The sequence below is a fragment of the Myotis brandtii genome, unplaced genomic scaffold (assembly GCF_000412655.1).
Source record: "Myotis brandtii unplaced genomic scaffold, ASM41265v1 scaffold40, whole genome shotgun sequence".
Classification (NCBI taxonomy): Eukaryota; Metazoa; Chordata; class Mammalia; order Chiroptera; family Vespertilionidae; genus Myotis; species Myotis brandtii.
Window position 1 is genome coordinate 1,689,376 of NW_005365372.1, and position 19,031 is coordinate 1,708,406.

The following is a 19,031-nucleotide window of genomic DNA, read 5'->3' on the forward strand; positions in this document are numbered from 1 at the left end:
TGCAAATAAGCCTAACCAATGGACACAGACAACAGGGGGGTGAGGGCATAGGTGGGGAGGTTGGGGTGGTGTTATGGATGAGGACACATATGTAATAATAATAATAATATATATATGAAGTGATGAATTACAGAATAGAGATATCTTACTAATTCTGAAAAGAAAAAAGAAGATCCATTTTTAAAAAGGGGAAAAAACAGGAAAGAGAAAAACTAAAACAGGAAAGGAGATGGAAAACAGGAGGAAAAATGAGAAGTGTGTAAGAAAAAGGTGTAAAAAAAGTAAAAAATAAAATAGGATAACATTAACAAAAATAATAACTTAAAATAGCAAAAATAAAAAAATAAAAATTGAAGTGTAGTTAACTTCAGCTGAGTTTTAATGCCCCCTGGGAGCTGATTCTGTTATGTCTGTCAGTTCTGGGCTTCCTGTTAGGTCCTTAGGTGCTAACCACTGTCAGGTACTGTCTTTTGGGTTTTAGCACCCTGCTTGATGCTCCAGTGCTCCACAGGTCCTCTGCTTATGTCAATTTCCACAGCCCTTGGCTGCAAGCAGGTGGGGCCAATCTGCCCTCTTTGGTTGTCTGCCATCTGTCAGTCTTAATCACTCAAGTGTCTGTTTCTGACAGGGCTTTATGTGCAGTTTGTGCATTTTCGCTTTCAGGGAATATGGTGGGTGTTTTTTTTCCTGACCCCGAGCTACTCCTCCATGAATGGCCCAAAATATTACTATGTCCTTTGTTGGTCATGGATCCTTGTATGGAGACCAATGGGTTTGGCTGGCAACCTGGAGTTTGTATCAGTCTGGTTTCTAGAATAGTGGGGACAGGCAGGCCCCTCTTCCAATACAGTCACTGAGGGCTCTTTAGGGCTATTCAGAGCCTTTGTTTCCTTTGTAAAGCTCAAACTGCCAGCAGGGTGTGGCTGGCTGTATTACCTGTCTTGAGGCTACTGGGAGGGGCTGGCTCTTCTGGGGAGAAATGCTCACTTAGGTTTCGAAGCTTAAGAATGTCCCAATGCAGAATCCTGGCCACATCTCCTTGCCCTGCTTCCCTCCCCAGCCTCTCCCCAGGCACCACAAGTCTGTGCCTTTCTCCCTGTGCCAAAGCCTTGGGTGAGTGTTTACAATGGAAAAGTCCTGTGTTCCGGGTTTAGAGATTAAAAGCAAAGACAAAATAAATCCAAGACAACAATGAAACTGTGGGTTTCTCTCCTCCCAGCCCACCTTTTGGGCTGCCTTTCACATGGCACAGCCTTTCGTGGCTGTGGTCTTAGGTCCAGATTGCCTGGGTTCCAGCTGCCCTGTGGCTTTTCCTTTTCTCAGTTCGATGCTCTGCCTGTCGCCAAGGGATGCGGCTTTGGTGAAACACAGCTTCCTTCTCACCATCTGGGCCTGCTGGCTGGCTCTCTCTCTCTCAAGCCTGCTTCCCCATTCCTACCATTCTCCAGGCGTCCTCTGCCATTCCTTGTTGTAAATTGTCTCCTCAGCTGTGTCTAATTTGTTAATTCCAGATGGATGTTTTCTGATTTAGTTGTCTTTCCAGTTTGGCCCCAGGACAAGATGTATGACACATCTGCTATTAAGTCACCATTTTTTCCTGCTCCTACATCAGTGGTTCTCAACCTTCCTAATGCCGCGACCCTTTAATACAGTTCCTCATGTTGTGGTGAGCCCCAACCAGAAAATTATTTTCGTTGCTACTTCATAACTGTAATTTTGCTACTGTTATGAATCGTAATGTAAATATCTGATATGCAGGATGTATTTTCATTGTTACAAATTGAACATAATTAAAGCATAGTGATTAATCACAAAAACAATATGTAATTATATATGTGTTTTCTGATGGTCTTAGGCGACCCCTGTGAAACGGTTGTTCAACCCCCAAAGGGGTCGTGACCTACAGATTGAGAACCGCTGTCCTAGAGGTAAATCTTAATCACCATGTATGATACTCTGTTCAGGGTCTGCCCCATTAGGTGGGGTTGTTCCCAGCAGTGTCTGGAGCATGCTGTGATCTACCATTGGGTGTGCTTTTTGTATGTCTGGTTGTGTTGAGCTCTGGTGTAGTCTAAAACCCACCACTCATTGTGTTGATTCTGGTTCCTTTTGGGTGAGTTTCAGATGCAGGTCACTTGCAGACATTGTGTGTTAACTGGCCTTGGGCTACCTATGTGTAGTTACCACTCTGTTCACTGTTTGCATCTACATCTTCTAGACTTGTGTGTGTTAGAGGGACCAATCTTTGTCAATGGGTTAGCTTCTTTTAGCTTAGAGATGGTGGCAGATCTGTGGTTGGACTGAGACTCCCTGAGGTCCACCTTCACATGTCAGCTACTCCACCTCCCCCCTCAGGATGCCTAGTCTTCCCCCAGAGCCTTCTGAAGAGAGTCTGTAAGATGAACCCAGGCTAGCCTAGCTTGGGCTAGTGGGCCCCTTGCTTGGGCATCACACAGTCAGGCACTCGATGACGGGGAATTAGTATCTGCTTCAAAGCCAAACTCCTCAGTCTCTGCCAGAGTCTCCAACTCTAGTTTCCACTGCATGGACTTGCTGCATGTTCAGGTTTGGTGAAGCCTGCAGTCTCCTCTGAAGGAACAGGTCCCACTGCCCTGGGTCAGGGGCATTGTGGGAACCACACCAATGAGAGCACAGAGGCCTTGTTATTTGTACACCGGGATGTTCAAGGCTGTTCTGGCATGAGCCCAAATGGGATTTCCAAGGACTTTGAGCCTGGGAATCGCAATCAGGCTAATATTCCAAGTGGGTGCAAGGACACACAGTACACTGTGCTCTTCTGTAACCCAAATGAATGATGTCACTGTTGGCAACTAGCCTTCTTTGTCTCTGGGGTATATACAGGTTATTTACCAGGAGTCTGATAGAAAAGAGCAGCTGGGCAGCAGAGAGACTAGAGAGCTCAGAGAAGAGAGGCGACAGGCACAGATAATGTGACTCTTATGTGTGCAGGAGAGGCTAGAGAGCTGAGATGGAGCTGAGAGCTAATACTGCTATGATGTAAGGCTAAGAGCTCATAAAGAGCTCAGACATAGTTATCATGTTAACTAGCCAGTGTGCTAGACAGGAGAGAGAGGAGAGAGCTTAGGTACTGCTATGATGTGAGGCGGTGAGTGTAGGGGGCAGCGTGTGGCTGCTGAGATAATAACTGTGTGTATAGTGACTGCTACTACTGTGTAGGAAAGATATGTATTTACATATCTTTCCAGTGTCTGGCTGTCTGGCTGTCTGGCTGTATGGACTTTTCTGTGAAGAATTGTCTTGTCTGATGGCTATGTGGCCACTGGCTTCTGCTATAGACTCATTCTTATAAACCCACAACCTCTCATGGCTTCTCCATCGGCCCTGCCACCGAGAATTGACCTGTGTCTCTAATAAGCAGAGGATAGCCAAACCGGTTTGGCTCAGTGGATAGAGCACCGGCCTGCGGACTGAAGGGTCCCAGGTTCGATTCCGGTCAAGGGCATGTACCTTGGTTGCAGGCACATCCCCAGTGGGGAGTGTGCAGGAGGCAGCTGATCGATGTTTCTCTCTCATCGATGTTTCTAACTCTCTATCCCTCTCCCTTCCTCTCTGTAAAAAATCAATAAAATATTTAAAAAAAAATAATAAGCAGAGGATAAAGGAGGAACTTGGATTAAGTTCCCAATAGTTAATACAGTGGGCAGGGTTTGAGGAAGAACCAGGCCTGGCGTAATTGGGAAGAATTTAGAAGAATATATGGACTCAAAGCCACTCAGAACAACTCAGAGCAGCAGTGCTGAGCAGGGCTCCTGCTGTCTCTGGCAGGCATAGATCAAAAGATTCTCCAGTTGAGGATGTTGCTGGAGCAGCTCTCAGGAGGGGGCTAAGCACTTCCTCCCTGTCCAAGACAATAGCGTCTGAAGGTCTCAAACTTTGAATGTTCCACTCTGAGCTTCTCTCCCAACCCCCACATAACTGTGCCCAGCAGGGTTATCTGGGACTTCACAAGGTTGAATCAAATATTCTCCGGTTGAGGTTGGTTTCTGCAGCCTGCAGATGGGGTGGATGGGCTCTGCCACTACTTCCAGGTGCTGCCTGGCTGAACTTGCAGGAAGCTCAGATCTGCCTCCCCACAATGCAGTGCCAAAGCTCAGTATTAACCCATCTGTCCACCAAACAAAAGCCTCCCCATTGTGTGGCACCCATGCCCTCACGCCACCAAACCAAGCAGGAGGGGATAGAAAATCAGCCCTGCACAGAACTCTAATCTCTCCACAATGCTGGTCTCAGCAAAGTGAGGGCCAATATTCCCAGCCCTGCAGTGCGGGCCAAACATTCAAGAGCTATGCTTATCCCTTTTCTCACTAACACAGCAGGATAGGGCAGTCTGGGTGGCTCCACCAGTGGGAGGGTGTGTTCTGACCATGTTCTTACTGTTGGAGAGACCTTTCCTCTTTCCCCAAAAAGTGTAGTCACTGGTTGGGGCTCCACACAATGCTTTTCAAGAAAGTAGAGTGTCCCTCAAAGTCACTGCTGGGTGTAGCCAACACACTGGTATGCTGGAACCAAACATGGCAGTGCAACCTTTGTAACAGTTGGAGTCCAGAGTGAACTTCTCAAGCTGGGGCTCTTAACCATAAGAGCACACCTTCACTGGTAAGGTGCAGTCCAAATCTCCCAGGTGGACAAATTCTCCCTGCCTGATACTACATGAGCTCTTATTCCAGTCTCTGCTGCTCTGTATTTGGAATCCCTGCATGGGATTGAGAACCCACACTCCCAGGGGGAGGGAGTTTTGCAGCCACAATATCCCTCTGGCCTCTCAGCCACTGCACCTGCTTGAGGAGGGCTCTACCTTTCCATGACTCCCCTCCTCTTGCCAGTCTCCACATGGCTTTTTCAGTGCTTCTTAGGTATACTATTTCTGATCAGCTACATTTCGCTTGGTTTTTCAAGTTGATTGCACTGGTCCCTGGTTGGGAGCAAGGGCATGCAACCTCCATCTATTTGGCAGCCATTTTTTTTTCTCCTTGGCAAACTCTAGACCATTTCTTTGGTTTCTGCTAAAATTCACACAAGCCAATTTGTCACAACCAGTTAAATTAAATGTGACTTGAGCACTATATTTCCATTCACAAAACTTAATCTGAGTTATTTTCTAATGGCCTTACAATATGTCTAGGTCAGTTTATAATTTTGCTACTCTAAATAATATGTTTCTTTAGAAACAAGCTCTATGGATAGTTTTTCCAATCAAGTTGGTTCAGCTTAGCATACTAATTTCTGGAGGCTGTACATGCAGTTGATAACTCTAGGGTAAAGAAGGATTAATAAGTAGATCCTAGAGAATGAAAGGATTTTTCTTGCCTTTGTGTTTAAAATCACGCTTTGCTCTCCCTTAAACTTCATTTATAATTAGAGTTAGTCTCTCAATTTGATATATTATGACCTGTGGATGCTCTTTCCACATGCTTGATTACTTTTTTCATTTCTCCTTTCCTCTACACTGGCCTTTAGAACCCACCACTGCCCACCATCTTGATTGTAATTATTTCTGGAAGGTGTGCATAACCTGTGGGAATACATTCATTTACCTTTGAGCACTTTCTACTTCCCCTTGAACCCTTGCTTCCATTGAACCAAGATGTTCAAATTTATCATGCATTTTCAGTAGTCAGTAGTTGTCTGTGACTGACTTTGCAGCATATCACACAGCTCAGTTTTCTATTCCTTAATTAAAACTCAGGTAAGATCAACCGTAGGACTTGTATGCATGCATATAAGCACAACCAATGGACGCAAGACACTGGGAAGGGGGTGAGAGCATGTGCCAGGGGGTAGGGGAGGCTGTGGGAAGGTCAATTGGGAAAAAAGGAGACATATGTACTACTATTTGTAATACTTTAAACAATAAAAAATAAAAAATTAAAAAATAAAAATAAAACTCAGGTAAGAGAAATGACTCTTCAACTGTTACTCATATCCCAACACAGCACATCTAATAAATGTGGTTTGCTCTAAAAAATCCAGAATTACTCTTTACCTTATATTTACTTACACTGTGAGAAATTTTAAAATCTAAAAAGACTTCTATTTTGGAGTGTTTAAATCATTTTACAACTATTAGACAAAATATCTTTGTTTTCTCACTTTGTAGATTATTCTGAAATTTACTCAACTTTCTTGGATTTTCTCTATAATTTAATGTATCATAATCATTTCACCACCTGTGCCAAATAACTTTCCAAACATCACACAATGATGCTTTTGCTTCACCTTCCTTACGTTTTCTAACAGCAGTAACACTATTCCTCTAACCTTTCCCTTTGGATTCCCCTTCAAACTAAATTTCTTGAGCCTGGATACTATATCTAGATTTGGGGTCACATTTTCTTTTAGATGTTACTTTTGATATCCATCACCCCTTATATAAATTTCAATCTCTATTCATGAAAAACAAACATTTTTTACTATGGATTCTTGGGACAGAGAATGTTTCAAACATATAATTTCTGCCATCAAATTGTTTTGTCTTCAATGTTCTGAAGACTGTTAGATGGAAAACTTGATTACTCTGGGAACTAAACTCCTTTGGATATGTTGTTATGATTTATTGTTATGCTGAACTCACCTTTATAGATGTAACTAGAGGCCTGGCGCACAAAATTCGTTCATGGGGGGGGTCCCCTCAGCCCAGCCTGCACCCTCTCCAATCCGGGACCCCTTGGGGGATGTCCGACTGCCAGTTTAGGCTTGATCCCTCTCACAATCCTGGACCACTGGCTCCTAATCGCTCACCTACCTGCCTGCCTGGTCACCCCTAACTGGCCACCCTGCCGGCCTGGTTGCCTCTAAATGCCCCCCCTGCTGGCCTAGTCGCCCCCAACTGCCCCCCCGCTGACCTTGTCACCCCTAATAGCCCCCCCACTGCCCTGGTCGCCCCTCACTGCCCCTCCTGTGGGCCTGGTCACCCCACGCAGCCTGCTGCTTGGTCATTTGGTCGCCCTTCACTAAACCCCCTGCCGGCCTGGTCGCCCCACACAGTCTGTTTGGTCCACCCCAACTGTCCCTCCTGTTGGCCTGGTCGCCCCTCACGGCCCCCTTGCTGGCCTGGTCTCCCCAAGTAGCCTGCTTGTTCAGTCATTTGGTTGTCCCTCACTATCCCCCCTGCCAGCCTGGTCGTAGGCAGCCATTTTGTGATGGTGTGAGGGTTAATTTGTATATTACCTCTTTATTATATAAGATGATTAAAAAGAGTCTGTGAATCCACCAAACTCATTATATAACCTTCAGTGGGTCTTTTTCTAGCCCCAGCTATTATTCCATAATAAACATTTTCATTTTTAACTCTATTCCTTGGAGATAAACCTGTGCTCCTCAGTATGAAGTTCAAGGTCCTCCAGAATTATATTCCATTCAATTTGTCCAAGCTCTTTACCTTCTTTTCCTCAATATGAACACATCATTGGAGTCAGGTCAGTATTTTTTTCACTCTAATATTATACAAGAAGGGAAATGTTTGCTTCTGGGTTTGTGTTCATACTTTTTTCCCCATGTCTGAAATTCTCCATCCTTTCTGTCTATCCAAGTAATATTGAGTTATATGTCTTTTAAGAAGCACATCTTTACTTAGTCTAACCCACCTTCCTCAATACTTTGCATAAATAGTTAGTCTGTATCACATTTTCAGTATTTGGTTTCATATTGAATTGATTATTATTTAATTCTTCCAAAATTATAAGTTCTTTTCTTTGCTTATTTATTGTGTAAGCTCCTTGAGCAGAGGGAGTATGGTTATGTCAGTGATATAGCAGAGAGAAAATGGTTTTTTAATCAGATCAAAATTATCATTCTGATCTCTCCAGTTACTTGTTGTGTGACATTTGAGCCTCATTTCCTCAAAATTAAAAAAAGAGTGAATAATCATAGCAATTATTTGATTATAATAATTTATAATCAACCCCCAACTCTCCCTCCCTGCCAGCTTGGTCGCTCATAACTGCCCTCCCTGCTGGCCTGGTTGCCCCCAACTGCCCCCCTCTGCTGGCCTGGTTGCCCTTAACTGCTCCTGCCCCTCCATGCCAACCTGATCGCCCCTCACTGCCTCTGCTTGCTGGCCTGACCACCCCTAACTGCCCCCCCTGCCAGCCTGGCCACCCCCAACTGTCCCTCCTTATTATTCAAAATATTGAATGATCAATTCAATATTTTTCTCTGACTGGCTTATTCCACTTGATGGTGGTCAGTCATCATTCATCTCCAACCCCCTCCTTTTTGTCATTAGGATTAAAAAAGATAAAGCATGTAGACTACCTACCTCAATACTTTTCCCATAAAAATTATCAATAAAGAGCACACAGATTAATGGTTAAGAATATAGACTCCAGGTCTATATTGCTAAAATTAGTAATTACTAGATACATGTGGCAATCAACATTTTAATTAATATTAATACAAATTATTCCTCAAATTCACAAGACATATTGTAAGTGCATAATGGCCACATTCAGCTAGTGGCTACCATATTAGACATAGATAGATAATATTTTCATTATCACAGGTATTTCTGGTAGATGGTATTACTCTGGAGTCTATCAGTTCTGGGTTTGACACATGTTTTCTTTTTCTAGATTTATGATTTTGAGAAAATAAACATATAGCATCTCTAAACCACTAATAATCATCTATAAAATTAGGATAATTACCATCTGAAGATATTATTTTGAAAATATGTAACATATTGCTTGATATACTAGTATAATGGATGCTCAAAACCACTTGTTATTAATATTATCATAAATATCAGTTCACTTTCTCTCATTATCAAACATACATTGAAGTAATAAGCATATGACAGTTAGACATTTTCAAATACATTTTGAATTAAAATATTATCAAATGCATATAGTACTCCTAGTGAGAATTATGCCCAAGGAAGACATAACTCTGACTTCCTTTTCATTGAGAACATTCAGTGGGTTCACAGAAGCATTATTTTAGGTACCTTTCAGTGACCCTACTCTAGTAGGTTATCCCAAACAAATAGTTTGTATTCCATTATATAAAAAGTTCCCACTGGGTTATGTTTACACAGAAAAGGTGAAGCAAAAGTGGAGCATATGTCCAGTGAGTCCAAATTATCTATCCATCTAATTAGTTAGGATGAAATTTCCTAAGCCTGTATGTGTGCATGTGTTTGTGTTACTGCATGTGTTGTGAATTTTAATGAATTTAGAAATATAATTGTCTTGCCCTAGCTGGTTTGGCTCAGTGGATAGAGTGTCGAACTGTGGACCAATGGGTCCCAGGTTTGATTCCCATCAAGGGCATGTATGTACCTCGGTTGCAGGCTCCTCCCCGGCCAGAGCCTTGGTCAGGGTATGTGCGGGAGGCAACCAATTGATGTGTTTCCCTCACATCAATATTTCTCTGTCTTTCCCTCTCTCTTCCAATCTCTCTAAAGATCAATGGAAACATATACTTGGGTGAGGATTAAGAAAAAAAGAAATATGACTATCTCAGCACCCCACTATAGTTTGCTTGGTTAGGTATTGTTCATACATAAACTTTTCTGTTAACATTAGAGATTTGTAAGTTGTCCAATACCAAAGGCTGGAAGTGTATTTGACTAACTTATGCAATATATCACGTATCATAGACCCAAGTGCTTATTAATCTGAGTTTGGACATTATTTTCTTATTCACATTGATTTTCATTGAATCATTTCCTTTTAGTGCAAGCAGATGACTTATGTTAACTATTTATATAAAAACACTGTCTATTTCATGACATTAAAAATTATTTCCCTTATTTTTTATTTAAGTTTAGTTGGTATACAATCTTATATCACATGTATTAGTTTCAGGTGTACAAATATAGTGCTTCAACATTTTCATACCTTACATTGTAATCATCTTGCTAATTCTAGTAATCATCAGTCACTGTGTAATTTATTTCAATATTATTTACTATGTTCCCCCTCCCCTTTTCATTCATCTCCAACCCCCTCCATTCTGGTAACCATTTCTTTGGTCTGTTTCTATGAGTCAGTCTTTATTTTGTTTATATGTTTTATTTTGGTTTTTGATTCCAGATATAAGTGAAACCATACATTATTTGTCTTTCACTGCCTCACTTATTTCACTTAGCATAACACCCTCTTGATCCATCCATATTTCTACAAATAGAAAGATTTCATTCTTTTTTTATTGCTGGAAATATTCCATTGTGTATATATAAATTATACCACATATTCTTTATCCATTCACCTACCAATGGACATGACATAAATATTTCTGGTACATAATGTTTTCCTTTGAATATGCTGTAGTAAATGCAAATAGAAGGCACAAAGACTAATCTTTTTCAATATTTAGCAAAGTATTTAAGATGTGTTACCTATTCCATTGAATTTTTGTTTTGTTTGTTTTTACTACCACTACCACTACTACTTTACCATTTGCTTTTATTTCATCAGGGCAATACACAGCATAATATTCTCAAAATTATCTGGGGTTATGATTTATTGCCCTTGGTCTTAATTTTACTACTTAGATTTTTCTTTAGTAATACAGACAAATGAAATAAATTCTACCAAAATGTGACTTTTACAATCTTCCAAACAGCAAATTAGCATAGATTGGTTAGACTCCCTTAGATTACATTGTACAGCATCTTGTGGTGTTTGAATTTAATAATAATCAGGAAAAATTTCCATTAGATATAATTAATTACTAGTTAAGAAAATGGATAGTATTATGAACAAAAACTTGAAGTGGCAATCTATGTATTCCCACATATAATTAATATTATCTAAATTTGAAGTTCACACACTCCTTAATCTGACATGGACCCAAAGAACGTTTATTTCACTTATCTCTATTGTTGAAAATATTATAGACTAGAAGTCCTGTGCACAAAATTCGTGCACTCAGGGGGTTCCCTCAGCCCGGCCTGCACTCTCTCACAGTCTGGGAATCTCAGGGGATGTCTGATGGATGGCTTAGGCCCACTCCCCATGCACTGCCCACCTGTGGGAGTGTACTGACCACCAGGGGGCAGCTTCCTCTTTGAGCGTCTGCCCCCTGGTGTCAGTGCTCATCATGGCAACCGGTCGTTCCGCCTTTCAGTTGATTTGCATATTAGCCTTTTATTATAAAGGATGTCTCCTTTATTTCCCACATTGACCCCCTATTCGCTACACCCACACCTTCCTGAGGTCTCACCACACTATTGTTTATTCATGGGTTATGCATATAAGTTTTCTGGTTAATTTCTTCCTGCTCCCCACTTCCCTCTGGAATTTGTCAGCCAGTTTGCATGCTTCAATGTCTGTGGATCTATTCTGTTAGTCAGTTTATTTTGTTCATTAGATTCCACATATAAGTGAGATCACATGGTACTTTTCTTTCTCTGACTGGCTTATTCCACTCAGCATAATACTCTCCAGGGCCCTCCAGGCTGTCTCAAAGAGTAAGAGACCCTTCTTTTTAGAGCTGCATAGCATTCCATCATGTAAATGTACCACATCTCTTTTATTCACTCATCTACTGATAAGCATTTGGGCAGTTTCCAAATCATAGCTATTGTAAATAGCACTGCTATGAAAATAGAAGTGTGTATATTTTTTTCTGATTAGTGTTTCAAGATTCTTAGGATATATTCCTAGAAGTGGGATCACTGGGTCAAATTGCAGTTCCATTTTTAATTTTTTGAGGAAACGTCATACTGTTTTCTATAGTGGATGAACCAACTGCATTCACACCAGCAGTGCACTAGATTTCTCTTTTCTCCACATCCTCGCCAACACTTGTTGTTGGTTGATTTATTGATGGTTGCCATTATGGCAGGTGTGAGGTGATACCTCATTCTCATTTTAATTTGCATCTCTCTAATGATTAGTGACTTTGAATATTATTCCATGTATCTCTTGGCCATGTGCCTGTCCACTTTGAAGAAGTGTCTATTTAGAGCCTTTGCCCAATATTAATTGGATTGTTTTTCCTCCTTTTGTTAAGTTGTATGAGTTCTTTACATATTTTGGAAATTAACCCCTTATCAGATGTATCATTGGAAAATATGTTCTCCCATATATAACCACTTTTCATTTTATTGATGGTTTATTATGCTCTACAGATACTTTTTATTTTGATGTAGTTCATTTGTTTATTTTTACCTTTGTTTCCTTTGCCCTAGGAGATATATCAGCAAACATAATGCTGTGAGAGATGTCTGAGATTTTGCTGCCTATGATTTTTTCTATGATTTTTATTTTTTCACTAGAGGCCCAGCGTGTGAAATCACGTGAGACGCAGACCACTATGCCAGTGGGACCCCAGACCCTCCCTGAATGAGCCTTAGGATCCCAGACCCGCACTGCGTGAGCCGCAGGCCCCGCCTCTGCCATGCAAGCCGCATGCCCCACCTCCACCATGCCAGCCCCGCCAGCCCTGTGTGAGCCCCATCTCGCAGTGCGAGCCACGAGTCTGGCCCGCGAGAGGTGCTCCATGCACCTCCTGGTGACTGGTTGTTTGGTCGTTCCGCCATTACGGCATCATGACCGCAGGCTTTGACTTACATTTAAGTATTTTATCCATTTTGAGTTTATTCTTGTGTATGGTGGAAGTTGGTGGTCTAGTTTCATTTTTGCATGTATCTGTGCAATTTTCCCAACATCATTTATTAAAAAGACTGTCTTTATTTATTAAAACTGTCTTTACTCCATTGTATGTTCTTGCCTTTTTTGTCAAATATTAATTGAGCTTAATGGCTTGGGTCAATTTCTGGGTTGTTTGTTCTGTTCTATTAATCTGTATGCCTGTTCTTGTGCCAATACCAGTCTTTTTTTTATTATAATAGCTTTTTAGTTTAATTTGATATTCTGTATTGTGATATCTCCCAATTTTCTTCTTTCTCAAGGTTGCTGCAGCTATTCATGGCCTTTTGTGTTTCCATATAAATTTTTGGAGTACTTCTTCTAGATCTGTGAAATATGCCATTGGTATTTTAATAGGCATTGTGTTGAATCTATAGATTGCTTTGGGTAGTATGAACATTTTAATGAAGTTAATTATTCCAATCCATGAACACAGTATATTCTTCCATTTGTTTGTATTGTCCTCTATTTCTCTTTTCAATGTCCTGTAGTTTTTTGATTTCATGTCTTTTATCTCCTTGTTTAAGTTTTTTTTCCAATGCATCTTATTTTTTATTGTTGCAATGGTAAATGGGATTTGGGTTTTTTTAGTTACTCTTTCTGAGTGTTTATTATTGGTATATAAAAATGCCATCAATTTCTGGGTGTTAATTTTGTATCCTTCTATTTTGCAGAATTCATTTATTAAATCTAATAGATTTTGGCAGAGTCTTTAGGTGTTATTTCCAATTTGGATGTCTTTTATCTTTTTTTCTCTTCTGATCGCTGTGGTGAAGACAAGAGTGGTGAAAGGGGACATCCCTGTCTTGTTCCTCTTCTTAAGGGAAATGCTTTTAGTTTTCCCCCATTGAGTATGAACTTGGCTGTAGCTATGTTATACATGGCATTTATTATGTTTAGGTATGATCCCTCTATTCCCTCTTTACTGAAAGTTTTTAACAGAAATGGATTTTGATTAATGTTTTCCAGTGTCTATTGACATGACCATATGATTTTTATCTTTCATCTTGTTTATATGATTACCACATTTATTTATTTGAAATAAATGCCTGGGATAAATTCCACCTTCTCATGATAAGTAATCTTTTAAATGTGTAGCTGGATTTTATTTGCTAATAATTTTTGAGGATTTTGGCATCTATGTTCATCAGTGATATTGGCCTATAAATTCCTTTTTTTGTAGTGTCTTTATCTGGATTTGGAATTAGGATAATGCTGGCCCCATTAAAAGAGCTTGGAAGTCTTCCTTCCTCTTGAATTTTTTGGAATAGTTTTAGGAGGATAAGTTTTAGTTCTTTTTTGAATTTTTTGTAAAATTTGTCTTTGAAACCATCTGATATAGGACTTTTGTTTTCTGGGACTTTTGTAATTACAGCTTCAATTTCATTAGTTGTTATTAGTCTATTCTGAGTTTTAGATTCTTCCTGAGTCATTTGTGGAAGATTTCCTATTTCTAGGAGTTTGTCTATTTCACCAAGGTTGTCCATTTTGTTTTCTTATGGTTGTTTGTAATAATTTTTGACAATACTTTGTAATTCTGTAGTGTCAGTTTTTACTTCACCTCTTTTGTTTCTGATTTTATTTATTTGGGTCCTCTTTGTTTCTTATTGAGTCTATCTTGGGGTTCATCAATTTTCTTTATCTTTTTAAAGAACCATGTCTTGGTTTCATTGATCTTTTGTATTGTATATTTAGTCTCCATGTCATTTATTTCTGCTCTGATGTTTATTATTTCACCATGTATTTTGAATAATAACCTGTCTGGATAAAGTAGATTGTTGCTTTTCATTTTCTTGAATACTTCATGCCATTTCCTTCTGGCCTGTAGGGTTTCTGTTGAGAAATCAACTGACAGCCTTATGAGAGCTCCTTTGTAGACAACAATTTGTTTTTCTCTTGCTTCCTCTAAGATTATCTTTATCTTTAATTTTTGACGTTTTAAATATGATGTGTCTGGGCATAGGCTTCTTTGGGATCTTCTTTCTAGGGACTCTCTGTGCTTCCTAAAATTGTGTGATTTTTTCCCATCACAAAGTTTAGGGAACTTTTCTGCTATTATTTCTTAAAATAACTTCTCAATTTCTTGCTCACTTTCTTCAACTTCTGTTACTCATATAATGTGGACATTGTTACATTTCATGTTGTTGCACAGGTCCCTTAAACTGTCCTCCTGTTCTTGAAATGTAATTTTTTGTTGTTGTTGTTCTCTGATTTAGTGATTTTTTTCTTCCCTATCTTCTAATTTGGTGATCTGATCCTCAGCTTCCTCTGATCTGCTGTTTATTCCTTCTGGTGTATTTTTTATTTATTTATGCTATGTCATTCTTCATTTCCAACTGGTCATTTTTCATAGTTTCTATATATTTTTTCATGCTGTTGAGCATCCTTATGATCATTTCTCTGAATTCTATATAGGATAAATGGGTTTGTCTCCATTTCATTTAGTTCTTCTTCTGGAGAATTCTCTTGTTCTTTCACTTGGGACTTGTTTCTATTTCTCCCCATTTTGGCTGCCTGTTTTGGTTTGTTTCTATGTATTAGGTTTATCTGCTATGACTCCCAGTCTTGGTAGGGTGGTCTTATGTAGTAGGGGACCTTTGGGACCTAGTGGCATAGTCTTACCAGACCTGGGGCTCTAATAATGTCCCTTGTGTTTGTTGTATGAGCCCTCCTGTTGTAATTAAATTTTGAATGATATTGTCTTTTTATTCTTCAGCTCAACCCTTAAGCTGACTATTAGTGAGACTCAACCCTCAACACAGCATGCAGACTGCTGTTCAGGCACTTATCACATGAAGCAGAATTCACTTCAGCAGGGTTTAGAGCCTGCCAATATTTCCCTGTGGATATACTGCCTGTGAATCTTATTGGATCCTGCTCTGTTGTTGTCTGAATTTGGCCACTGGATGTATTGGTTTAGGGCCTCTTCTGAGGGTCTCTGGTGCAGGGCAATGTCAGACAGTGTTTGTGATTGTCTGTGAGTACCCTGTTTGGAGCTATCACTGCTCTATAGCTTATGGCTCTTTCTTCTGGGTCTGGGTGCATGTAGAACGGACCAAACTATACACCAAGGTCTGCTTTTCGTGGAGCAGGACCCAAATTGAGGACATGCAGACTGAAAGCACCTCAGGCATCCACCTCTGCTTGAAGGCTGATTTTTATTCTCAGCCATTTAACCAACCTAAGGCTGTAGAGCTCAGCAAGGCATAAACTCCACAGGGTTTCCAATGGGTGGGACAATTTATTCCCCCCAGGCTAAAGTTGCATTGATGGGAAAAGTCTGCCTGAGAAAGGTGACCTCTACAGTATGGGGCAATGATTCTGCACAGGGATCCAGGTGACTGTTCACTCAAATTCTTCCCACAGAGCCACCAACCCTGGATTCTCCTCACACAGCTCTAGTTTACTCTGTCCTCCCTCTGCCAGAGCTGAAGGTGAGTTGCTGCACACAAAATTTAGTGTGTTGGCCCTCTGTGGGGTGCTTTCTTTTCCAGCAATCTCTCCTTGGTGGACAGAAACCCTGCTGCTTTTCATAGCCAGATGATATGTGGGAACTTTTTCCAGTTCTGGTGCTCTAGGCTGGTTTGAGGTTTAGACCCCAGGCGTCTCACAGGGAACCCCCTGAAGCTAAGATATCCCTCTGGAACTTTAGCTGCTGCCTGTGGGAGCCAATCAAGCCCTTTTGTGCTTCTGTACTTCCTACCAATCTTGATGCGGCCTCCATTTCCCATCATTTTTTTAATTCTTTATTGTTTAAAGTATTACATATGAATCCTTTTTCCACCATTGACATCTCCATGCTTGTTCCCACCCGGCCACACACATACCTTCACCCTCCCTACGACTGTGTTCATGGGTTATGCTTATATGCATGCATACAAATCCTTTGGCTGATCTCTCTCCCCTCCCTCCCCCCTGCACTGCCCCCCTTGCCCCCTGAGATTGGATAGTCTGTTCCATGCTTCTCTGTTTCTGGATCTATTTTTGTTCATCAGTTTATGTTGTTCATTATATTCCACATATGAGTGAGATCATGTGATATTTATCTTTCTCCTACTGTCTTATTTCATTTAGCATAATGCGCTCCAGTTCCATTCATGCTGTTGCAAATGGTAAGAGTTCCTTCTTTTTTACAGAAGCATAGTATTTCATTGTGTAGTGCACCACAGTTTTTTAATGCACTCATCTGTCGATGGGCACTTAGGCTGTTTCCAAATCTTAGCTACTGTAAATTGTGCTGTTATGACCATCATTTTTAATAAGATTTCTCTCCAGCTAGACTTCAGTTGGTTATTCAAGATTATTTTTCTATATTTTAGTTGTAATTCCAGTTTGGCCCTGGGCGAATGTCAGTGTAGCTTCTAATTAATCTGCTGCCAACTTGTGTCTTTACTGATCCCAAAGAACTTTTGATTATGTGGGTTATATTTATCAATAATTGCTGTGTTAGAAATGAAATCAGAAAATTTAAAACTTATTAATATTTAAATTAATTTAAAAATCATAACAATAATAAACTTATTACATGTTAATACATAGAATATATTATTAAAAATAGCAACACTTTCTAAAACAAAAAGAATAATGTCTTAGTATAGACAGATTCTTCCATCAAATTCTGCATTTAATATTTTTTAAGTTCAAGAATGTAGATTTTAATGAAAGAATTTCATGACTATTTATTTTGCATGCCTAAGACACTTGGAGGAAGTTTTCCCTTTTCAGAAAAGGACCAGTATGAAAAACAATATGCCGAGAAAGTGGAAGAAAAATTAAATGTCAACATTTCAGCTTTGCTTAAGTGAGAAACATTTATTTAGCATTACTTGTTTCTGCAGTGAGTAATGGAATTATGTGACATCTCATTATTTTCTTTCTTCCTTGAATTCTAATTATTAAGAGAACTTTCTGGTAATAATGGAAGCTACAAAACCACTTGCAAAAGACAAAAGGCCCTATATAGATTCTCTTCATGCAAAATTGGACTTAGAATAATTTTGAGAGTCTCTTCCTCTAAATAAAATTTCTGATTAAATTACAAGCAACACTGGGAAGCAGCTGATTTGTTGTTAATTCCCTCTTAAAACTTTTTTGGCATTAAATATTTTATTGATTACAGTCGAAATCTTATCTAATAAAGAGGGAATATGCAAATTGACTGTCACACCATAATGGTCAATATGGCTGCACCCACAGCGGAGGCAAGCATTCTGTAACACAAGATGGCTGTGCCCACAGTGGAGGCCGAGTTCCCATAACGAGCCTTAACGAGAAATCAGCAGGGACCTGAGGCTGTGCCCCCTGACTGGTGGGGCTTGACAGGGAAACTCAGGCCATGCCCCCCACCCCGGCGCCAGGCCAGGGGACCTCAGAATGTGCCCTTTGTGCCAGTGCCAGGCCAGAGGACCTCAGGCCATACTCCCCGCCCCAGCGCCAGGCCAGAGGACCTGAGGCCGTGCCCCCTGCCCTGGCACCAGGCCGGGGGACCTGCAGCTGCACCCCCTGCCATGTGGGGCTTGATGGGGGACCTCAGGCTGTGCCCCCTGCCCCAATGCCGGACTGGGGGACCTGAACGTGCACTGGGGGACCTGAGGCTGTGCCCCCCGCCCAGCGGGGCTTGAAAGGGGGGGCTGGCTGGGTCTGGATCTTACATAATGGGGGTGGGGCCTGATGGGTCTGGGTCTTGCACAATTTTGAGGTGCCACAGGTGTGTGTGGGGACTTGAGTCTGGGTCCCGCAGTGCAATCTAGACTCTGACAGAAGGAAGATTTTCATACACATTTTACTAATTTTCTTTCATGTCTGACACTTCTATTATAGAGAAAGGGCAAATAGCAATATTAAAATATTTCCTCTAATTAATCCCCTTTTAATGTGCATGAATTTCTTGCACCAGGCCACTAGTAGAATATTATATTTGCTTCAGATGTATAATTCAGGGATTAGACATTATATAATTTACTAAGTGATTACCTCAATACATCTAGTTCCCATCTGATTACAAGCATAGTTATTACAATACTAGAGGCCCGGTGCATGGACTCATACACCAGTGGGGTCCCTTGGCCTGGCCTGTGGAGATTGGGTCAAAACCAGCTCTCCAACATCCCCCGAGGGCGGTTCTTGGGTGACACACCCCAGAATCAGGCGTCCTCCTCTCTGGTTCTGGGTGTGTCAGCCCAGAACCACAGCTGCCAAGTCAACACAGCTCGGCAGCTCCTGTGTTCAGTGTCTGCCCCCTGGTGGTCAGTGCACGTCTTAGCTACCAGTCAGATGGTTGAAGGGTTGGATGGACGCTTAGGCTTTTTTTTTTTATTCTTTAAAAAAAATATTATAATAAGTATTACAAAGGGTATTACATATGTGTCCTTCCCCCCCCGCCCCCGGCCCTTG